This window comes from Pan troglodytes, chromosome 6 (genome assembly GCF_028858775.2).
Source record: "Pan troglodytes isolate AG18354 chromosome 6, NHGRI_mPanTro3-v2.0_pri, whole genome shotgun sequence".
NCBI lineage: Eukaryota > Metazoa > Chordata > Mammalia > Primates > Hominidae > Pan > Pan troglodytes.
Genome location: NC_072404.2, coordinates 30,730,070 through 30,755,042, shown reverse-complemented (window position 1 = coordinate 30,755,042; position 24,973 = coordinate 30,730,070). Strand labels below are relative to the sequence as shown.

Here is a 24,973-nt window from a genome sequence, read left to right as displayed (position 1 = left end):
ATGAAATGGAGTCCATCTTATAAACACTACTTCTATAGGTGCCAATAGGTCACTATCATCCCCAATTCAGTACACCTAAGGGGTACTTGTTCTAGACACAAAGAAATAGTAGGATCCAATGACCACAGCATACCTAGCCCTGTTATGGGAACTGCCTGATAGTAGCGTCTGCCTCTTCATCACACCATTGCAAAACTGAAGGCTGATAAGATTTCAATCTCTAGCTATTTAAGGATCCTTTTAATGAAACAAGATAAACTTTATATTTCTAATTCTAGTTATATCATCTTGTCTTATAGTGATCCGTGGAAACTAAAACTGCTATTCTGTTCAACCTTTTCCACATCACAAATCTGGGTAAAATAAATATAGCTAGCCAGCCAACTTTCTTCACTCTAGCAACATTGAGGTTTAAAGGAGAAAGCTTGCTTTGAATACACCATCAGTAGGACCTATCTCTTTATTCTTGGTTTTCTCTTGTATACAATTCAGTGATTCTGTCTGCTACAGTGATAGAGAAAAGCGGTGAAATGTTCCAATCAAAATAGGAACTGCTGAATGCATGTTTAGCCCTGAGAAACTAGAGAATGCTCTTGCAGAGAAGGATTTATTCCTCAGGAGTTAAACTTGAAAGGAAAGCCATCTTTGTAGAATTCCTTTGAGACATATTAGTGCGTCTTGCCTCAAGCAGGCCTGTCCACTGGCTGCTTAAAAGGAAGACAGATTTTATTATTAAATAAGAACCAGCAAGGAAAGATGGGGAAACTGTATTGGGTCTTTGAGTATTCCGGCTGGAATTGGGATATTTCTTCTTTTCTTGAAAAGACATCTGGCCACATATATTATAGGCAGACATTACCCCCCAGTGTTCCAAAAACTCAGACGACAATAACAAAGTCAGATGTGCATGCCCGTGTCAGCCCAGAAGGCTAACCACCCACCCTCTACATGTGCTTCTGGGGTTGATGTTGAAGGGGCTGAGGGAGGTTTGTTATCACAGCGGTAGGCCTGTAAACAGTCTACCAGGATAATTTCTGTTTCAGCTGTTGGCTTTTTAAGTCCAACTCTGTGCTAACATACATGGTGTTTAAAACACCTAATTCTGTGGTCATGTCATTTAGAAATCTTTAGTAATGTTTTTTGAACGTTAATTGTATGTATAGTTCCACTGGCTCTTACAAAGAGCAGAAAGACATATAAAAATGATGAATTGCTATGCCTTCTCCCTTGTCTTCTTAGTGTATAAACACACAAAAAAGAAATGAAAAAGGGTAACAGCTATATATAGTTGACTCTTATTCTCTCTAAAGAAGGGAAGACAAGCAGACCACCTGAGCCGGGACAAATGTGACTACTAGGCAGAACCGTGAGCAGCTATAGGTCTAAGTATCTCAAGAATAAGGGAAACTTGTTGGGCATCTAACAGCCTTCTGATTACTGTCAGATCAGTGAGCTGCTCATACAGGCCTCAGGACAGCTGATTAAGTTGGAGATAATCAGTGTCACCCAAACACTTAAAAATGGAATTGGCTGTCTCAGAAAGTATGGGTAGCGAGTAGCCCATCAGAGTATCAGCAGCCATTAAACTCAACCTTGTACAAAGTGGGCAGGCATTGAGGAAATGTTTACTAAGTAAATGTCACCATAGCAATACCGGGAAGAAGCTTAGCCAGATGACGGCAATTCTTAGAACCAGTTCTGTGTAGGAATCCATACTGGGTATCATAGCAATAGGAAAGTCACAAGTACAAAAGTGTATCGGAGTTAGACTCTTACTACTTTTTCGCTCTTTATTCTATTTGTTTTTTACGTAATATATCATCTTGAATATATTCTCATTATAAAAATGTTGAAAATACAGAGAACGTATAGAGGAAGAAAAAATCTCTTAGCGTTGCCACCCAAATGTAGCCTCCTATTATCTCCCTCGGTATTTTCTTGTGGTCTTTATTTTCAATGTACATTTTTACATAGTTCTATGTACTTTTATATTCAGCATTTTTCTCTTAACCATAAATCTTTTTAGAGGTGATATTATTCACCACATGAAGTAAATGTATTTTGGTCTTAATTTGCTTAACTTTTCTTCTACTGTTGGGCATTAAGGTTGTATACACTTTTTCCTATTATAAACATTGAGTCCAAGGGTATCAATATTTTATAGAATTTTGTTAGTGATAGCCAAGTAGGTTTCCCAGATATGTTAACTTATTTATCCACAATATGTGTCAAAATTGCCAGTGCTGCTTCTCATTAGGTGTTGATATTTGAAATTGTTTTTCTAGATTTCATAAGTGAGAAATAGACTGGATCAGGTAAGAGAGGGTTGATTGGAGTGATGCAAGGGGGCAGCTCTCAGAGCCCCTGGCAGGCAGCAGGAAGCACTGCTGTGACACAGGAGGGCCTCCCACTCAGCAGACAGAGCCCCATGAAGATCTCTCTTCTCCCCACCCGGCCGCCCGCCTGCCCCACTGCAGCTCCCCATCTTCCTGGTCTCCTTTGGGTTTCTATTTGCCTGCCCCTGTCTCATTGCATGTGCGTGCTGTCTGTCTGCCTGTCTCTGTGCCTCACACTCTGTATTTCTCTGGGACTCCTGTCTGTCAATCTCTCTTATCTTTTAGTCTCTCCCTCTCTCTCTCTGCCCTGCCGTCCCATACTCATCCCTGCTTGCCCAGCTCATGGTTAAAAATAGCTGCCCTGGCAGTCCTACCCATCTACTGAGTTTAGTGGTCTTCAGAGTCTGCCTAGGTCCCTGTGTGTCTAACTTCGAAATACTTCCATGTTCTGAGGAAGGGAATCTGGTTGGCTCAGCTAGGTCAGCACAGTGGCTACCCTTTGTTGGGGTTACTCCAGTGGCCAGGGAGACATGAGGCACAGACCTGGATGCTGATTCTCCCTGAGAATGGAAGAGGCTGGTTCTAGGAGCAGGTTGCTGAGGAGCAGAGACGCTCTTCTAGCCCTGACTCCCCAGTCCTGAGGAGCTCCACTCTGTAGAGAGAGGTCAGCAGGCATGCTTGGGCTCCTCTGTGGCCAAGTGATGGCCCTTTCTAGATAGATAACCTATTGTGATTGATGGAAACTATCTTCTAGGATTAGATTTGCTGTTCTGAACTGAGGAAGATTCGCTTAATTGGTTCCACCTCTGATTCTGTGTGTGTGTTGGGGCAGGGAGGTATGTAGTGGTTATAGTGTAGAGTATCTCTGATGGTCATGTTTATATGTTTTTTCTTTTTCTTATTATTTTCCTTTTTTTCTTCGACTGCCAAAACTGTAAGCAAACTTGTTTTTTGTTTGTTTGCTGCATCGACCCTAAAGTAATAAGCTTGCTTTGGAATCAGAATTAGCCCTGTGGTTCTCCCTGAGAGGGTGGTCTATCACTTTCACCAAGAGGGTGGGGGCAGGAGGGACAGGGTTGGACAGAGATCCTTGACCTGAAAACCTGAAGCAGGACTAGGGGATTACGTGCAAAGAACAGAGTTCACAGCAAGGCTGTGAAGCAGGTGGTCAGGCTAGAATGAGGTCAGACTGAGGACCAGGGCAGAGCTGGCAGCTCTGTGGAAGTCACAGGAGAACAAGAAGAGGGCATAAGGAAATGGAGGAAGGGTTAGGGAGAGCAGCCTGGCATTTTACACACTTCCCTTGGGGTTTACTGTAATGATGAGTCACATAGTGCATTTTATGTATTTAATTGTTTAATGAGAAAGTCATGTTTCTAGAATCAAACTCTAAAAGCACCACAGTATCCACTGAAAACTTAATTTCCCTCCCACGCTGGTCACTCAGCCATACAATTCCCTTGAGAGGGAATTGTTCCCTGGTTGAGAATATCAAGGCACAAGGAAGCAGATTTGCTCAAGGTCACATTGCTGGTAAGGACAAGCCACCTTTCTAACACGAAAGTTTGTGCTCTCCCCAGTCCACCTCACTGTGCCCTTCTAGGACTTTTTGTAACACAGTCCAGATAGTACAGTGCTTGTAGTTTGTATTTGTTAACCTTCTATTTTCTGTTTCTCACCTAAATAATGTCTTTTCTGAGGCCAGGCCAATCCTGTTAATCCCCATCACACTGTATGTAAGTTACTTTACAGTATTTAAAAAGTAAATTGCATTCACAATACTAACAATGTTAGAAGTATAGAGATTCCACAAGCGTTTTTGAGGTGGCTGCTATGTGCCAGCCTCTTGGCTGGGCGTGAGACATAAAAGTGGTGAAAAATTGAATCTGTATTGATCATAGATGTTGAGAAGCTGCCAAAAGTCACGAATCTACTTTTCCTAATCTACTTTTCATGTATCTTCCTTATAAAATACATTTTTGAAAAATCCAGCAATTTGGCTCTCTGTAAGAATGGAAGATTCTTTAAAATCCCATAATGTGAACTCTTGTTTGTTTTCATTTCCAAATTAGCAGAATTGTACTGAGGTTAGAACTTTGGGATAGTACTAGGAAGCCAGGTCCTTCTCTCAGCCTTTAGAGATCCCTTGTTAAGGATTTATATGTCTCAGTGGGAGTAGGATGGGATTCCCAATGTGGGCCACGCCCTGTATTTGCTCCTCAGTTTAGGGTAACTGAGAGGTACCCTAGAGGGTACACTGTTTCTACTTCCTGCTGCTGCAGCCAGGATGCTGCCACTTCTGAGCTACATTCTGGAGTTGACCTTGGAAGGCGTGTTTAGCTTTTAAGTGCATTGCATAGGCCTCCCTGGGCTGGCCTGGGCACATGACCAAACGTCTATGAAAAAATGTGTTTTGAGTAGTGTCAAAGAGCTGATTTACAATTACCTTTTGGAACTCAGCCTCAAAAGTTGGGATTATCTGTGCTTGCCCTATTCATGTTGTTCTTTTGTCTGCAGACAATGCAGTTCAGGCTTTTCATTAGCCTATGTCATTCTTTGGATTCGTGATGGGTTGGTTTGTGTGAATATGGGTGTACATATGTGTATCTATTTTAGCCTACATCGTGGTATTTCTGAGAATTAGAGTTGTTGTAACTTTTTTTTAAATGTGAGCTTGAGTCACTGCTAAATGTAAAGCAAGCATATAGAGCAAAGATCAACCAATTGTTTCAGAGTTTGAAAGTCATTTTCATGTCACATCCAGATTAGGCTTTTAGTCATTCTGTAAAGATTTTCATTAGACCTTGGATTACACATAAATAAATGCTCAGAGATCTAAGCTGGTGCTGCCTCTTGGGATAGAAGAAAGCCTTTGGGATCTTAGAAGACCCCAGGTTCATTACTGGATATAATTGTCAACAACCTCTCAAGTGAGTTCTAGGATGACTAATGTGGCAGCAGGATTGACAAGTCTTATCATAATTTGTACAGGTGTTTCCATGTGTAGAAGTTGAATTTGACCTCTGACTTTTGCTGTTTAATTCTTTCATTTCCATGAGTTCACTAGATGGTAAAATCACAGGGTCCCATGTTGATTTTATTTGGTCATTTGTTTTCAACTGAGCTTGCTATTTTAAAGCAGTCTTGGTGGGGTTTTCATAACTTCCTTGTTGGAGTTTTCAAGGGATTTTTACATTTAGATATAATTCACATACTACAGAATTTACTCTTCTAGAATGTATGTCAGTAATATTTTTTAGTATATTCAGAGTCATGTTACCATCACCACTATCTAATGAATTTCTATCACTCAAAAAGAAACTCCATATTACTTTGTTTCCTTCTGCCTCTAGCCAGCCCCTGGCAAACATTTTTCTATTTTCTGTCTCTATAGATTTGCTTATTCTGGACATTTTATATAAATGGAATCATACAATATATGGCCTTTAAAAAATCTGTCCTCATTCACTTAGTGTAATGTTTTACATGTTCATACATGTTGTAGCACGACTCACTATTTAATTCCTTTTTATGGCTGAAATAATATTGTGTGGATATTCTACTTTTTATTTATGTATTCAGTTAATAGATATTTAGCTTTTTCTACTTTTTGACTATTATAAATAATGCTACTATGAACGTTCCTGAATAAGATTTCATGTAGACATACATTTTCATATGTCTGGGTTTATACCTGGGAGTGGAATTGCTGGGTCACATGGTAACTCCATGTTTAACATTTTCAGGAACTGCTAGAAGGTTTTCCAAAGTTTGCATTCCCATCAAACTGTGTAAGGTCCCAGTTTCTCCACATCCTTGATAACACTTGTTATTGTCTGTTAAGTAAATAATTTTATATAAACATTTTAGTGGTATGTCATTGTGGTTTTGATTTGCATTTCCTTATGGTTAATGACATTGAGCATCTTTTCATGTGCTTATTGGCCATTTTTTGTGGCTTCTTTGGGGGAGAAATGTCTATTGTAGTTATATGCTTGTTTAAAATATTGGATTATTTGTTTTTTTATTATTGAGTTGTAAGAGTTCTTTATTCTGCATACTAGACCCGTATCAGATGATTGGCAAATATTATCTCTCATTCTGTGGATTGCCTTTTTATTTTCTTGATATTGCCCTTTGAAGTGCAAAATGTTTTAATTTTGATGAAGTCCAATTTATCACTTTTTTCCCCCTTAGTTGCTTGTGTTTTTAAGTGCCGTATATCAGAAACCATCACCTAATCCAAGGTCAGGAAGAGTTACCCCTATGTTTTCTTCTAAGAGTTTTATAGATTTAGCTCTTACATTTATGCCTTTGGTCCATTTTGAGTTAATTTTTGTATATAGTGTGAGGTAGGGGGCCCAACTTTATTATTTTGCATGTAGATATCAAGTTCCAGCACCAGCACCATTTGTTTTAAAGACCTTTATTTCCCCTTTGGATTATCTAGGCTGTTTTTTCAAAAATGAAGTGACCATAAATGTGAGGGCTTAATGTCTACATTCTCAATCTTATTCCACTGATCTGTACGTCTGTCTTTATGCTAGGACACGTTGTCTTGGTGCCTGTAGCTTTGTAGTAACTTGAAATCACAAAGTGTGACTCCTCCAACTTTGAAAAGATTATTTTTTGATGTGATGCTGATGTCTGTCCTTCTCCCGCACATATTTTGAGATATCTTTTCTTTGTCATCATGAAGTCATATTGGAAATGCTATTTGAGGTGGCCATGAATTCATTTTCAGATCTAAGCTTGGTATTTATATAAAAGGTGTGGATTTGGATGGAATCAGACATATTCCAAAAATTTGGCCACTGGCTCTGTTTCTTAACTATAAAATGAAACTCTACCAAATCAAAGGGTAATTCGGGGAATTAAATAATGTGACATATGTAAGAGCATCTAGCATTGTACCTGGGAAATGTTAGTTACAAAATTTATGTCTGTTGCCTTTTCTATCCCCTTCTCATGGATGCAGAAGCTTTCTTGGTACCTTGTAATACCATTCTAAATTCTTCCTTAAAATCATTCTTCTTCCATTTAGGAAGTATTTTCTCCAGGGTCATCATAGGAATTGGAATTACTGAATTTTCTAGTCTATGCTGTGATATTTTGTATAATGTTTCAGACTAAGTTCACTACCTTATCTCCAGTGTCTAAAACTGTGCCTGACCAATAGTAAGTGATTAGTGAACATTTGTTAAGTGAGTACTAAATGTTGATCCCATTTTCTTATTTGCTTGGGTAAATATAAAGTTAATTGCTTGTACATATGTTTCTAAGTAAGCCCACATAACAGTTGTGTGAATATTTAATTATGAGGTGTTTTCCACAAGATTTTCATGAGTAGTTTATCCAGCTGACTTAGTGTTTTAACTCTCTCGAGTGGCACTTCTTTCTTCCAAATACATACTTCCATCTAGATGTTTTCTCTCTGGGGTAATTCCAGACTGAAATAGGAAGGATTGAGTGTGAGTAGTAAAGTTTAAACAGCAAGTGGAGAGGAGAGTGGGATGTTGGGGATGGCACAGTTATGTGGTCATGAGAACCAAGGAGGGAAACTTAGGGAGGATAGGGTCAAGTAGGAAAGCACACTGCCAGCTTCTGAACATTGCTATGGTGTTTATGTGATGGTAAGTTTCTCATGACTCTCTTGACGTCTCAGGTCTGTACATGAAACTGTAAACAAAGAGTATCCAGGTGTCATTACTGGCTGCTGTGAGCCTGATACACACAGAGAAACGGCACCTGTGCTTGTCATTATGTGCGTCGAGGATAAGCCAACCTTTATAGGTAAGAGTGCTAGTCATTTTATGGACTCGTAGGATCACTGAATTTGAAAGCTAGACAGGATCGTCAGGCTGAAGGAATCTTGGTAAATGGGTAAGTGTTGCCTCAGAGAATGGATTCCATTATCAAATAGATTTGGAATGAGTTCAACCAAGTTAACAGGTTCAGGTTTTGTTGTTGTTTAACTTCAGGGTTTCTCAGAGCCTTTAATGTGCCAACATATGTTACATGGTGTCTTTAAGAGTGAATGTAAGAGCAGGACTTCCCAAAGATGACTAGTCTCTGGAGTCTCCCCCTAGCCCACAGAGAGCCTTCTGGGACTGGTACTTGCCAGGGCATATTTTGCATAGTTATGGTTCAGGGTAATGCCTTTATTTCTCAGACATGAAGTCTTATTCTTTAGTCTTTTTGAGTTGCTGTTTCTAAGAAAGGTCATGTCTGCTGATACATAACATAGAAGCTGACTGTGTCTGTTCTCTAAGAACTGTCACAAAAATGAGAGCTTAAATTAGGAGTTACAAAAAAATTGATGAAACTCCCTGTTTAAGTGTGTGTGTGTGTGTGTGTGTATATATATATGTTACAAATATATATATATGTTACAAATATCCTATGCTCCAGGATATCAATATTTGGGTTTTTAAAATCTGTTACTTGTATTGCGCAGTCTGTATGGTGCCTGATAATCCTTGATATAGTGAACTTGAAAATTCAATTTCTGCAGATTTTGCTCTGATGCACACCCCTTAAGATGGAGAACAAGGAAGAGGCAGGAGGATGACGTATGGAAAACATGACCACTGACTTCTGCTATAGAATAAACAAAATACGGACCACTATAATGGTGCTGGGGTAGTAGATAAGCTTGTTGTCACTGGAATGCATTCTTGGAGTTCCGTGGTAGAGCAAATTGTATATAGTTACAAATATGGGTGCAGCACCCTCTACTCCTGGGAATTCTTTTTCCTGCCCTCTCTCTACCCATATACCCATCCTTCCTTCCTTCTTCTAAGTCATCAAATAGGAGTTATTTATTTAATTTTCTAAAAAGGTGGGCGGGAGGGAATGGAAGACATCTTAGTGGCTGCCAGTAAACCTGGTTTGTGTGTGTTGGTGTATGTCACCATTGTGGTGTAACAGCAGCACAGCTGGGAATCCCAGCATGGGAAGTTTCCTTTTACATCTCTAGTGAAAATACCCAAGCACCACGTTTTTTTCTTATCTACATTATTGGGAGGTTTCTACACTTCCCTACTAGATGATGGTGTCGGGAGGAATGATATTAGGCAGATTCTTTCACCTTAGAGCATGGCACATAATGTTTCTCCAACAGTTGAGACACAGCCAGAGAAGAGGGTCAGGGAATGAAGAAGACTGATGGAGGTATATGAGTCAGAATCTGAGGTTGGGGAGTGTTGGGGGAAATAAGAGAAACACAGATCAGGTGAACAAATGGAAAAAGAACCATGCAAGCCAGAAAGGTAATTGCTGTTTTATTTTTACTTCAGTGATGTTTTCCTAATTAAAAAAAATTAGGGAAAAGAAAAAAAGTTCAAAGGAGAAAGTAAAATATTACCCAAAAAAGCTCAAGCAGAAGATAACAAATGTTAACATTTATTTCAGCCATGCCTCTGTACATACTGTGAGAGAGGAACAGAAGGATGGGTAGATAAATGATGGGCAGAAATAATTGTGTAAGACCGAGTTCAAACAAAACATGGCTTTAAAAGTAAAACATTCAATTTGATCTTGAATTTAACAAAAGGGAAAGAAATTGTCCATCTTCTGAAAAGTAATTCTGTAGCATAAGAGTATTTGTTCTCTTAGGTTCAGAAAAGAGATGAAAACCATCACAAGGTTGGGAGTCAAGATGGATTGAGAATAACAGGACAACATGATAAACATCGAGTGCCTTCTGCCTTTGTCCCTGCCTGGCTTTCTGATGTATGCTGCTTGTTTTATTTTTGTTTTGTTAGGCTTTATACTTTTAACACTCTGTAGCTCTAATATCCCCTGGGTATCCCTCCACCTATTTATTCCTAATCAATGTACTGTTAACCATTGGTCTTTTTACTATGGCTTTTCATTCTTAAAAATTTAATGGGCTGGGCATGGTGGCTCACGCCTGTAATCCTAGCACTTTGGGATGCCGAGGTGGGTGGACCACTAGGTCAGAAGTTCGAGACCAGTCTGGCCAACATCATGGTGAAACCCCATCTCTACTAAAAATACAAAAATCAGCTGGGCATGATGGCAGCTGCCTGTAATTTCAGCTACTTGGGAGGCCGAAGCAGGAGAATAGCTTGAACCCAGGAGGCAGAGGCTGCAGTGAGCCAAGATTGTACCACTGCACTCCAGCCTGGGTGACAGAGTGAGACTGTCTCAAAAAAAAAAAAAAAAAAAAAAATTAATGTTTAGTGGGCAACATGGTGAATTTTTTTTTTTAAAGAAAGGGGTTTTGGGTGCCATATTCCTTGAATTTGGAAACATTTCATATTTGAGGATTATTATGTTTGGAAGATTATTATTTTTGAAAGACAACTTTTCTGTTGCCAAACTGTCTTCTAAAGAGGTTGTTCACATTTCTAGTCTACTAGCAATTTATGAAAATGCCCACCTTCCATGGGGGAATTTAAAAGACTTTGCCTGAAATGATAGAACTCTATTGGGTAGTGGCTGAAGTAAGTTTGAGTTGGTAAATCAGGGGTCAGATTATGGAAAAACTTACATGTTGGAGAATCAGCTATTTTCTTGGTGAGTTTCTCCTTTCTTTGACAGATTGACAACTTTCCAGCAGGCCAAATGAGAATTATTGGGTAGCTTTGTGGAGCTGTGTGGGAACCTTCTTAAAAGATTTCTCATTCTCTCTCCCTGCCCACTGTGAAAAGGTACTTGGCTGACTGATGGTAGGTTTTGGTTGCCATCTGAAGATAGTAGAAAGTGGCAAATACTTTCATCTACCAAAAAATTGGCATCTGATTTTTTTTAACTGATAACTTTTTTGGTTACGAAGTATGATCTTTTGCCTTGCCTGACAGCCTGTTGTCTTGATACTGAGCAGTCCTTATAAACCATTCCTAAACAATTTCCAGTTGAAGTTGTATGAGCTGGAGGGTCTGGTCCTTGTAGGGCAGCTCATCTCTTGTGGTGACACAGTTTGAAGTACCTGTAAGTTTACATTGGGCTTTTTACTAAAAAACCCTGCTGATCTCATGTAGAAAACCAATAGCCTGTTTCATCCTTTGTTTCATTTTATCCAGACAGTAGAGGAAATGGGAAAGAAAATTGCCCAGATGTGACTTCACACACTTAAGTTTTGGCCATCTTACTTTGTGGTGACTCAGATGTACACCAGCATCGACTTTTTCAGAGGAGGTGGAGCAGGACACACCTGGAAGATTTCAGGAGGCAGAAATGTGTCTAGGTTTGCCCATTTTGTGCTACAGAAAAAAGGGAGAAAATAAGTGGTTTAGAATGGTATGGTCTAAAACTGGGCTCTCCAGTATAGCAGATGCCAGTCATCTGTGGCTATGTAAATTTCAATAATTTAAAATGAAATAAAACTTAAAATTTAGTTTCTTAGTTGCACTGGCCACATTTCATGTGTTCACTGGGGCAAGTGGCTGGAAGCTACAGTATTGGACAGCATCAAGTTCTACTGGCTAGTAGATGCTACTGGCTAGTAGAACTTGTTGCTGTCCAATACTGGCTCTGCTGTCCAATGGCTGGCTCTGGTCTGGGTGCTGATCTTTTCTTTTCCATGATCCTGTGGGGTTCATTCCAGCCTTAAGAGTTGGGCTCTTGTCTCTTCTCCCTTGTTACCTCTACTTTCAATCATTCTTCTGTTCCTATTCAGATGACAAGCTGCTTTCCATATTGCCTTGTTGCTATCCTGTTGATAACCCTCAGGGAAGCCCATTTGTGGTGGGAACTAGATCTTTGCACTGCAATATTAAAAGAACAACCCTCTGGCCAACACCCAAGAGTCTGCATGTTCTTACCAAAGGATTGAATGGTGCTTGCGATTTTGACTCTTTCGTAATGAATCTGCTCCTTAGGAAAGTTTCAATGCATATATGTAGAACTTTTACTTTACTTTAGCTCTGTTTTCCATTTCTGGGTGTATGTTTTTGATGGGATACGGTCCTTGGTCCTTGTCCTCGTCCTAGTTGTATCCCCACTGACTGACCCTGTTACCTTAGTAAGATATTTAATTTCTCTTGTGGCTCAGTTACCACATGACAATGCACTCCCAATCACATCTTCAACTATTATGAAGATAAATGCCAAATGATAGGGGAGAAATTTTGAGGTCTGGGCTGAAAGGAATGTTTCCAGGGTTTTTAAGGGGTTCATGTGTCTTTTCATCTTTGTGCCCAGTCCTAGATTCCCAGTGTCACTTTGTGATGTGTCTGTCACTATCAGACACATACCGGCCTTTGTCAGCTGATTGGCCCCCACGCTAGACCGTGTCTGCTTCTTGTAAGTGACTTTATAAGGGAGTCAGGGTTTGTTGGTCAAGGAGCCCCCTTCTGAGTCTGACCTACCCAGCAGGAGTGGGATGCTCTGGTAGCAGGATCCTGCTAGCCTGAGGGACAGGAGAAGAGAGTGTTGCTGCTGACTTAACTAGGAGACTTTTTCACCCCATGTTCTCATGCTTCCCACCTGCTGAGTCTGGAGGTCTGCCAGGGCTTCCTGCCTGGAGTTTCAGCGATCTAATGCAGTGTCACAAACAACCCCAAAACTTGGTAAATTGAGACAATGACGATGAACTGGTAGGTTAATGACAATGTTTATGTATCCCTGACATCTTTAATTTGGGTGGGACTTGATGAAAAGACATAGTTTCTGCTCCACTCAGCGGCAACTGGGACAGCAGGAAGGCTGGAGGCTGGGACATTTGAATCCTTGCTCAGTCACATGTCTGCAGGTTGATGCTGGTTATCGGCTGAGGTGAGGCGGTCGCCATTCTTTTCCGAATGGATCTCTCCATGTGTTCTTTCCATGTTGGCTAGCTTGAGCTTACTCACATCGTGGTGGCTGAGTTGAAGGGCAAGCACCCTGAGACAACAGGACAAGTGGAAGTTACATCGCCATTTCTAATGCAGCCTCAGAAGTCACAAAGCATCATTTCTGCCATAATTAGAAGCCACTCAAATTTGAAGGATGGGAATATAGAAGCCATCTACTGATGAAGAAGTGTCACGGTCACTTTGTTAGAGGAGCATGTGGGATGGGATGTACATTGGTATGGTCATCTTTGAAAAATACATCTTCCACACCCACTAATGATGAATCAGAACTGGCATCAGCTTGCTCTAAGCCATAAATAAGCCTTGACGTCTGCCTTGGGTCTGGAGACTGGGTGCTTCTCATTTTCAGGAGCTATGATTGTCATTGTTTTGTGCTGGGGCTGTTCTGTCTTTGGGTGTGAGGATGGGAGAGTTGCCTTTTGCATAGTACTCAGAGTTCTTTGATGAAAAACGGTAAGCACAGAATGGTTTATTAGAATGCCCTTAATGTGCTAAACTCCCTAAATCAATGGATGTCTGCAGTGAATCTGCAACATAGGGGAATATGCAAGGAAGATCAGGGCCCTGGTTGCTGAATTTGATTTTTAAAATTAATTTGGTGGAATCCAGCTTAGAGTTTTAAAACATTACTTACATCCCACATTTTGACTTACATTTTCTGATTTGTAATTCCTATGAACTATTATTTTTTGGTAACATTCTTACTAGATGTAAACTCCAAAAGAATTAGGATCTATCTTTCCACAAATTTTTAAAGTTCGATAAATGGATACTTGAGAATATTTTCTTACTTCAGAGGTAAAATTTAGTAAAAACCTTCTAGTAGCTAGTGTGAAGGGGAGGGAACACAGGTTATCAATTTGATAAACAAATAACCTACTACCTACCGTGTCAATTAAGAAAAAACAAAAACAAGGATGAGACAGTCTTCAAATTGCTTTTGATCTATACACTCTATTGGAGAGAATAAAATAACCATGTCATTGTTAGCATTGGGAACAGAGGTGCTTTTAGATTTTTCTTGCCTTTTTAGCTCTAGTCTACCAGTAACCACCCCACCTTTTTAAAACCTGTTTACTCTGCCTTTTCCTTTTATGTCTCTCTTTTTTCCAGTTTGCACTAGTTTAAAAGTGTCTCAGGTTAAGTTTTTTGCAGTAATCTTTCTTTCCCCTAGAAGTGAGTAAAACTTCCTGTATCCCTTTTTCTCCCCAACTATGTTCCCTAAATTAGTGATTCTCTTACAAGGAATTATTATTGCCCCTGCAGTTTTGGAAGGATACCTCCAAAATATATCTTGGGGACTTAGATTTATAGAATTTGGTTTAAGCTTAGATTCTGAGTCCCAGGGTTATTTTTAGTTAAGTGGACAAACAAACTTGAAGTGTGTACATCTGATACATGACCCACTAGGGTATTTTGTTTCTTGTTATTTGAGAGTGTTCAGTTAGCACTTATAGATCATTACCTGTTGTTAGCTGGCTGTTTACATTTCTGAAAAGATGATAAGTTGATTTTTGTAGGAAATAGGGAAGTTTTAAAACTTCATGCTCACATTTCATAGTAACTCAATTGATAGTCTTTTTAGATAAGTAATGAAATGCTGCCTGTGGTTGCCAATTGTTAAAACTCTACCAAGCTTCCGCAAGCAGTTGTCGGTTAAGGGAGAGTAATAACACCCACTGATAAAATTGAAACCACCAGATGTTATTTTAAGTTCTTGGGTGGTGCTATCTTTTCTTACCCTTTAAACTGCTAAGTCACATCCTGCTTTGCATTTCAATTTGGTATAAATTGGATGCAGCAGACATAGGTCTGGCATAAGATGCTCAAACAAAATTAAATACCAAAATTAAAGAAGGCAGTTCTGTGGAGTAAATCTGTCATTTCTGGATGCAAGATTATGTTAGAGCAGTGGCTCAACCCTTGCTGTGTATCCAAATCACCTGGGAGTGTCTCAGGATGCCCTTGCCCTGGCCTCATCCCCAGTGTCTGGACCAGTTGGTATGAAATGGCACCAGGCTTTGGGATTTTGTAGAAGCTTCCCAGGGTGATCCTGTCATGCAGCCGGGGTTGAGAAATGTTGCAGGAGGTGCCCCTCCCGACCCAGCTCACAGCTTTGTCCTCCGTGCTTCTCTCTACCTAGTCAAGCCCTATCCACATCTTCACGGCTCCCTGCAGGCCACCTCTTCCTAAGCTTTTTCTCACAACTCCAGCCCCACTGAGCTCTTCCCTTGTGACTGCCCATAGCACCTACCAGATGGCCCACCCTGGGGTGTGTTCTGGCTTGTTTCATTTGTGACATCTTATCTCCTTGATCACAGTGGTTTCCTCCTTGGATTAAGTTTCTGTCACTTAGTTTCCATCACTGAAGGGTTAGCACAGCAGTGGACACATAGTAGTTACTTTATAGGATATATACTGAATTGAGTTTTCATCAGTGTGCCTGTCTTCTTTTGGCCACCTGTCTTTCCACTGTAGCTTCCTTTATTAGCCCACATTTATTCATAAGTATTTCTTCCTTGTAAGGTGTGGAAGGACAAGTAAGAGTAGCTAAGCTGCAGAAGGAGGAGGAAAACTCAGCCCATTTCTGATTTCTCCATTCAGAAATGGAGGAGTTGTCATAGGACCTATGGACTCATCTCTCTCCGTTCAGAACATTGATTCATCCTGATCTGTAGTGACTCTTGGGACCACGTGGGTGATAAATGCAACATGAAAGGGGCTGGCTTGCTGGAGAAGGTGAAAATGATTTGAAGATTGGATCTCTACCATCTATCCTATTTTGAGAATTTGGGATTATTTCAGGCCAGGGTAATATACACCTTCAAATTGAAAATAGTAGCTTTCGGCCAGCCACGGTGGCTCACACCTGTAATCTCAGCACTTTGGGAGGCCGAGGCAAGTGGATCACCTGAGGTCAGAAGTTCGAGACCAGCCTGACCAACATGGCGAAACCCCATCTCTACTAAAAAGTATAAAAATTAGCCGGGCATGGTGGTGTGTGCCTGTAATCCCAGCTACTCATGAGATTGAGGCAGAAGAATTGCTTGAACCTGGGAGGCAGAGGTTGCAGTGAGCTGAGATCACGCCACTGCGCTCCAGCCTGGGCGAGAAAAGCGAGACTCTGTCTCAAAAAAAAAAAAAAGAAAGAAAGAAAAAAAAAAAACAGTAGCTTTCCTTATTTTGTCAAATAATGAAAAGGATTCTTATTGCCAGAGGTTCCTGTTTCTGGCACAGGAAGCTGGCCAGGACAGAAGTGATTGGCAGCTTTCTGTTAAGACGTACAGAGGTGACCTAAGGTTCCTAATTTGAAGGCATGCCAGCTTCTTAGGGCCAATGTTATTTGTGCTATGTAACTGAGAGATTCAAAAATTAGGTAACTTTAACATGATTAAAGTTTATTTCTCTCTCATGTAACTGTTCAGATATTGTTATTCCTTGGCTGGCATGGTGACACTATGGTCTTCAACCAGTGTGTCTTTCATTTCTGGGTCCAGCTATCACCACCTCCCAGCTCTCAGGAATGGGGAAAGGGCAGGGAACATGTGTATCTCTTTTTAGGATCATGACCTGGAAGACAAACAACTCTGCTCACATCTCATTGGCAGCCCTTAGTCACAAGCCCCTACCAAGCGGCAAAGAATGCTAGAAGTGAAAGCCTCTTATTAGATGCCCATGAACCACATTAAAACTCGAGAGTTCTATTATTAAAGAAGGGGAGAGTGGATATTGCTGGATAACAAGCCAAGGCATGCATGCTAACTTACCAAAATATCAGATCTATCAGTTATCACCCCGTTCACTGGTTTGGGTAAAAATACTCTAAATGTCAAAAGAAACCTCAAATGTATCATGAGTTCTGTGAAGTCATGGTAGAAAAGTAGAGAACTTGAGGGGGATGTTTGGTGTCTCTACTTTTTGGGGAAAGGTAGACCATGTGCTTGAAGAGGACACGGAAAGTAACTACAGCACAGATAGTGTTGATAAGCCGAGTTTGGTTTGTGGAGCAGGCTCTTGCCATCTTTTGAGGACAAGTGTGTTTGGCAAGAGATTTGCTAACTTGTTTAACAGAGTTGAACTGAAATTTGATGGGAAGGAAAAAACGTTAAAACTTGATTGGCTAGAGAACAACCGGCAGAGCAAAGATAAAAAGACCAATAACAGAGGAGGAGAACATCAGTAATTTCTTTTTAAAAAAGCCTGGGCAGCTGGTTGGTAAAATACCTGCAGCTCTTTGCCATTGTGCAGCTTGTGAGAATGAAGCAAAATAAACTTGAAACGTTAAAACTTGGATATAGGTAGCATCACTGGATCTGTCTCACCACGGTTAGCGTGGTTCTCATGACTAGAATATGATTTTAGAAGGGGATGTTTTACTGTAAAGAAGCAGTCTTGGGGAAATCTAGACCTTAATGATGAATCCCTGGGTAAAGAGGGCATGGTAGGGAAGAAAGATTGTAATAGGATCAGTATTATGGATGGCCAGATAGAGGCTATGGAGGGCGCTTTCTTCTCAGAAACTGAAACTTTAGAATGAATACCACATGTGCTGATAAAAAGGAGATTCAATCAGATAATCACCCACTGGATGTTTCATTCGGCTAACTTCTGATAAACTCTTGACTTGTTTTGCCGATCATTTAATTTTTAAGAAGACTGAAAAAATAATGCAGAGAATGATAGCTCTGGGTTTCTTTCTGAGCCAACAAGGAAGCATTAATCAGTGATGGAAAGTGGCAGGAACCAGGAAATGAAATCCCCAAAGAAGGATGCTTTGGGCATAACATCTCTATGGTACTAGAAATATTTGAAACAAGTCAGAGAAAAGAGAGAAATGATGTCTCTTGTGGCCAAGGACTTAAAATGGCAAGGAGATCTCACAAGGAAGGAATAGCTGAAATATTCTGAAATACATAAGTAATCCCAAATGATTCCAGTGAACAGTAAAGACAGAAGTCTCCTATGGGAATAAATAAATGTGCTCACACTGAGAACTCTTTCCTTGGCTCAACAAAGATTGCTACCAGTCTTTGTAAATTACTTTCCACAGAATGTAGACGTGAATAAAATGCAGTCCTGAGTGAGATATAGACCCAACATCTAGCAGTCAGGATATGAAGAGTGAGTCAGAGTGCAGGAAACGTGACTAATACTTTCAGGTAGCGCAAAAGGAAAGCAGAGTCCAAGAGGAAACAAACGCATTTGGGGTGGGAGAGGGGTTGAGAAAAGGCTTCATGGAAAAGGCAATGCTGAAAGTGATCTTCGGAAGATGGAGGACTTTGCCACAGATGGAAGAGAGAAAGTCTCCGTCTTTATGGAGGGTGCTCCATAAAGAAGGACTCACTAGGAGAAAGGGAGAGTGCAGAATACAGGGTATGTATATATGAGTTGTTAGAGATGAAATTTGAGTAATAACAGCCAAAGTGTAACTGAGTGATGTCTGGCAAGGACTATGCTGAGTGTTTTACATGCATTATTTTAGTCAATCTTCACAAAACCCTGTGAGGTTAGTACAGTTATTCATGCCTGCTTTCACATGACGAAGCAACTCAGACATTTAGCCACAGAGTGAGAGGTAGAGCCAGAGTCCAAAACCAGTGAAATGCAACTATGTAGTGGAGGGTTTTGCCTGCCAGGCCTTGCTATTTTACTTAAGCTTGTAGGCATTGGGAATTTGGAGCAGGGGAGAGCCTGGCAATAAATTGAACTAGGGAATGGATATAAGGATTGAAGTGCTGGGAGAGAAAATGTGGAGTCAATTGCAGGGCCTAATGGTGGTCTAAAATGGATAGGTTGTTTTGAGAATAGAAGAATATAAAACACATTGGGGGGTGATGAGGTCAGTGTCAGGGAGAGATAGAATCTACACTACTGGGGGCTCTGGGAGAGGGAGTTTGGTTGGATTAGTAGAGGGTGGGTGTCTTAATCAGAGTCAGGGAAGCCAGTGGCAGGTATTAATATCAGCATGAGGGAGTAATGAGCATAGGCTTGCTGTTCCAGTGATGAATCCAGGGGCCAACACCAGGCTGGGGACTGGAGTGTGGGGGTAGGGAGCAGTGTAGAGGCTTTACTAAGGCAAGGGGCCTGTAAAGATGATCAAGAGCTGAAGTGCATAGAGAGAAGTGGATGAGGGACAAAACTTTGGTGAGTGCCCATGGAACTGGGAGAGAAAAGGAGACAGTAAGCAGCACTTTAAAGTTAAGAGGTATCAGCACTCCTGTGTTCACAGAAGCACTGTTGATGATAGCCAAGATGTGGAAACAACCTAAATGTCCATCAACAGATGAATGTATGAAGACACTGTGGTAGGAACAGAGTGGCCAATGGCCTGGAGAGCAACATGGCCATGTGTGATTGTGACTACTGCAATAAATACCTCACTCATGACTCTTCATCTGTGCAAAAGATACTCTACAGTCATATCTACAAAGAGAATATGAAAGACTGCTGTCAGAATGGGGTGGAAGAGCAGGCTCAGAGCCTGATGGACGAAACAATGGCTGCACTTCAACAAGGAAAGGTTCCTCCTACTCCATTCTCTGCCTCTCCCCAGCAGGGGCAATGATCCCACCTCCTCGCAAGTCTCCCGGCTCCTCTTTGCCCTGGTATGATGCCTGCACCTCCTATAAGTGGCCCTCCCATGATGTCAGTGATGGGTTCTCCTCCTCCTGGGATGATGCCAGTGGGACCTGCTCCTGGAATGAGGCTGCCATGGGAGGTCACATGCCAATGATGCCTAGGCCCCCAGTGATGGAACCTCCTACCTGCTCCGTGATGATGCCTGCTGAGCCCAGAATGACTCACTATGCAGATGAGGACAGGAGGGAGGCCTCTTTATATTAGTTTCCTATTACTTGTTCTGCTTCTCCAGGAGATCATGGTGCTGTGACTCTGGGTGTTTTCTTTTTTTTTGAGATGGAGTCTGACCCAGGCTGGAGTTCAGTGGTACAATCTCAGCTCACAGCAACATCTGCCTCCCAGATTCAAGCAATTCTCCTGTCTCAGCCTCCCAAATAGCTGGGATTACAGGTCCCCGCCACCACACTTGGCTAACTTTTGTATTTTTAGTAGAGACAGGGTTTCAACCATGTTGGCCAGACTGGTCTTGAACTGTTGACCTCAAGTGATCCGCCCACCTCGCCTCCCGAAGTGCTGAGATTACAGGCATGAGCCACCACGCCTGGCCACTGGATGTTTTCTTAACAGCATGGCAAGGAAGACTTACGCCCTCTTCCTATCAAAGAGAATAGTTTTGGAGCCCACACTCATCAGTATGGAGTCATGACTCTTAGCCCTGGACGCCTGTCAGAATGTCCTACGGAGCTTATTCCACTTCAGTCATGGACTCTGGGCTGGGGCCTGGGCAGCAGTGTTTTGTAAAAGCTCTTCACTAGTTTGCAGCCAGGGTTGGTAATAATTGGTCTAGACTTTTCAGAAATTTCCTGTCTGTTTCTAATAATCTTCACAGAATCTACCCAATTTTCATTTTCTGATACCTATCTCACTCTCCCTCATCCGGCATAGCTTACTGTCAGGTCCCATGAAGACTGAAGTCATTCAGTCCCCTCATCTGTTTGGGCTAAATTGGTATCCAGAACCCATTTAGCAGAGCTGGATGCACATTTCCTATCTCTTCTCTGTCGTGGGTTTCAAGTTTGTCTTCCCTGTGGTTATTTTATTCTTTCCCGTTAGTACGTCTCCTTTAAGAAAAAAGATGGAAAACAAGTGGGATTGGAGCAATCCTCTTGACCCCCGATGCTTTGTGAAGAGAGTTTCCACACCCAGAAGCTTATCTTCTATTTGTGCATCTGGCTCTGGCTATGTGTCCACAAAGCCCTTTAGTTTTCACCACTGCTGTTTGCAAGCCTTGGGTTGCTCCTGATACCAGTCCTCCAGGCATTATTCCAGCATGGTTGTGCAACACTCTTGATTATGAGCCTGGCAGTACACTGTTCTAGTTCCTCTTAACTTTATACACACACACACACACACACACACACACCTGTATGTTATGATCAGAACACTTCACTGAAACTCTGTATCCATTAAGCAATAACTGGCATTCTCCCCTCCCCCCAGCCCCTGACAGCCACCATTCTCCTTTCTGTTTCTATGAATTTGATTATTTTAAATATCTCATATAAGTGGAATCATGCCGTATTTGTCCTTCTATGACTGGCTTATTTCACCTAGCATAATGTCTTCCAGAGTCATCCGTGTTATTGCCCATTGTAAGATTTCTTTAGTTTTTTACAGCTGAATAATACTCTGTGGTATGTACAGCTGTATGGGGTACTGGTTTGGTGATCGCCACAAATACCAAATTTCATGGATGTTCAGGTTCCTGATATAAAATGGCAAAGTATTCGCACGTAACCTATGCACATCCTCCTGTATATTTAAACTATTTCTAGATTACTTACAATACCTAACACAGTGTAAATGCTATGTAAATAGTTGCTGTACTGTGTTGTTTTAAAATCTGTGTATTTTCATTGTTGTATTGTTATTGCTGGAATACTTTTGCTCTGTGGTTGGCTAAATCCACGGATGTGAAACCTGCAGATACTGCGGGCTGACTGTATATACCACATTTTCTTTTCACTAAAAGAGTTGACAGTTACATTTTAACATTTCAACTGTACTTTTTCTGTCCCACTTCTCCCCTCCAAAACTACTTGCTTTGTTAGGAAGAGGGAGTAAGTCTTCCTTGTCATGCTGTTAAGAAAACATCCAGTGGCCAGGTGCAGTGACTCACACCTGTAATCCCAGCACTCTGGGAGGCTGAGGTGGATGGATCACTTGAGGTCAGGAGTTTGAGACCAGCCTGGCCAACATGGTGAAACCCCATCTCTACTAAAAATACAAAAATCAGCCAGCTGTGGTGGCATATACCTGCAATCTCCGTTACTCAGGAGGCTGAGACATGAGAATTGCTTGAACCTGGGAGGCAGAGGTTGCAGTGAGCCGAGATCTCACCACTGCACTCCAGCCTGGGTGACAGAGTGAGAGTCTGTCTCAAAAAAAAAAAAAAAAAAAATTTGGTGGTGAGAACATGGTAGCCAGTGGGGAGGACACAGCCTGATGAAGTCAACCCTACAGCAAAACCCACTGTCCCGAGTGACGTCTGTGGTCAGGGGTCAGGGGACATGTGCCAATAGTGAGGCCCATGTGACCAGGAGGAGGGACTCAGCATTGGAGCAAAGCCCTCGGCATTCAGGTATTGAGTGTTGGCAGACACAGGGGTGGATGTGTAGCAAACATCTTTCTCTTTTTTTAAGGAAGATGTCAGACTTCTGAAAAGTCCGCTTGAGGTATTCATCAACATATCTATTTGGTGATACCCTTGTGAACAAGGTAGAAAACCAAGATCTGAGTCAATAGCATTTCTTCTGGTGAAGGATAGGGTTACATTTGCATAAAAATCATTTGGAAATTATCTTTCCCTCCTTCTCCCAATCTGCCTGCAAGTGCGCTCTCCCAGGAATCCTATCAGCTTTGAGTTGTCTATCGGTGAACTTCAAAAGGCTAGTAGTAAGCAACATTGGCCACTTGGGTCTCTCTTGATCTCTTCCTTTCTTCACTGGCAAGTATCTTTGATATGTGGCTTTCTGATTCTGTGAGCTAGAGGCTATTATTTGTGAGTGTGAGTCCACGCTTTCCTCATTTTTCACTCGTTCTAAGGATGTCTGTGGCCATAGGAACTGTCAAGTTGAGGCTGGGAGCCATAGGGCTCACCCAGAAGATGAAATGGAAGGCATCCTAGTGTTGGAAGCCAAGTATTAGGTTGGTACACAAGTCATTGTGGTTTTTGCCAGTTAGAAAACCACCAGTACCAGAACATCTTGCCAACAGCCCAGCAGCACCTTGTCTTACTGTCTAACTTAAGAAAAAGTAATTTATTTACACATTGTCTTATTCCACGGAGTTTTTGAAGTGGCCTCCAATAATACACATACTGCACATGGAAAAAGTCCATAGTTGAGAGAATTGGAGCACAGTGACAATAGAGGGAAGCCAAGCACAGAGAAATACTCATCTCTTGCTACTGAAGATTATCAGTGGTGAGCCATCAATTTGACCCTCTGTCCATCCTAGTACCTCAAAGAGGGAGGTGCTCTGTTCACAGTCTCTAAAAGCTAAGAATAAGCCAGTCGTTTAGGTGTGGCATTCAAGAGTCCTTTCCTTATTATTATTATTATTATTATTATTATTATTATTTATTTATTTTCTCTTGTAAATGACCATAGAAGAGACATTTAAAAGAAGCCTCTGTACAGTGTAAGTTGGTGTGGCCGTTTTGAATAGCAATTTGGAATATCTAGTAAAACTAAAACTAGTCCTACCTTAAGATGCAGCAGTTCCACTTGCTTTAGAAAATTATCATCACAGCCTCACGGGGAGCAGATACAAGTTTGTTCATTGCATCAGCATCTTTAGTAGGAAAGAGTCAGAAACAACTGAACGAGGAAGTTCAAGACATAGTCATGTTGCAGGAATGGAACAGAATGTGTGTTTTTGTGTGTGCAATAATTTTCAGTGAAAATAAGCCAGTTGCAGAAAGAAGTTAAGTTTAAAAAAACCCAGAAAAATGGTGGGTATATATGTGTGGAGACCTGTTAATTTTGGATGATAGTAATATGAGTATTTGTATATATCCTTTGTGTTTTTCTGATTAAAAGAGTAAAATACCTATTGTGATGTTGTGCAGGATAGTGACCAGTACATCCTACACTACCTAACTTATAGCAATGTGATTGCCTTCTAAATGGTCTTATATGCATTAGCTCATCTAATCACCTCAACAACCCCTTTCAGGGAGATCCTTTAATTATTCCCATTTTGCAAATGAAAAATTGAGATCTAGAGAGACTAAAAACTTGCCTAAAGCAACTTAGTAAGGCTGGCCTTGAACCTGGGCAGTTTGAGTCCACAGCTTTTAGTCTTTATTATTACTGCTCTACAAAATTTCCCAGTATCGTACAGTGGGTTGGTTATTTATTTATTGGCAGCAATTATCTCATTGTAGGTCATGGTTATACTCCTAGAAGACAATGCAGGGAAAGCAGTTCTTAGTGATCAGAATAGGGTAGTTCCATTATCAGATGATACAGCTTGAACTTGGTGCACACATTGTCTTGTCTTTTTGGATCATTTAATGGTGGCTCACAGCCCAGAAGCACCTTGTCAACCCTGGTCCTACACCAGAAATACCTGTGGAGGTTTAGGAATACCAAAGCCTGGCCCCACCAGAGATTTCAACATAATAGACCTAGGATAGGGTCTGTTTATCAGCATTTTTGAAAGTGTCTTACGTAGTTTCAGTATGCACTCAGAGTGTGATCCACTGAATGATAAAGTCTGGACAGTACATAGTTCAAAGTTATAATGTTTGGCAAGAGCCTGGTGCATGGGTGTTTTGTGTTGAGGATCAAAGACAGGTACATATGTGTTGACTTTTATGACCAGATTGCAGCTAATGTCCTATGAAATCATGGCTCTTAATCAGGATAAGGGAATGCATCTTAGCAGGTTAGATCTGTCTTACCAACTCTCTCTCTCTTTTTTTTTTTTTCTGAGATGGAGTCTTGCTCTGTCACCCAGGCTGGAGTACAGTGGCGCCATCTCGGCTCACTGCAGGCTGGAGTACAGTGGCGCCATCTCGGCTCCACCTCCTGGGTTCAAGCAATTCTCCTGCCTCAGCCTCCCGAGTAGCTGGGATTACAGGCGCCTGCCACTGTGCCCGGCTAATGTTTGTATTTTTAGTAGAGACAGGGTTTCTCCATGTTGGCCAGGCTGTCTCGAACTCCTGAC

General features: G+C 41.3%; 1 protein-coding gene across 17 annotated transcripts in view; it reads left to right on the top strand.

Moving 5' to 3' along the window:
- Positions 1-24,973, top strand: part of OSBPL3 (oxysterol binding protein like 3) — a 181,641-nt gene that overhangs the window by 55,818 nt on the left and 100,850 nt on the right. For 2 of the 17 annotated variants that reach the window (XM_063815273.1, XM_063815269.1), the window contains exon 1: positions 18,324-18,532. The exons of 13 other annotated variants lie outside the window; for them this stretch is intronic. The gene's annotated coding sequence lies outside the window, so the exon portion shown is untranslated. Of the gene's footprint in view, positions 1-18,323; positions 18,533-24,973 lie in introns of those variants that run through there. 2 more of the 17 variants (XM_063815267.1, XM_063815271.1) reach the window with 2 other exon arrangements.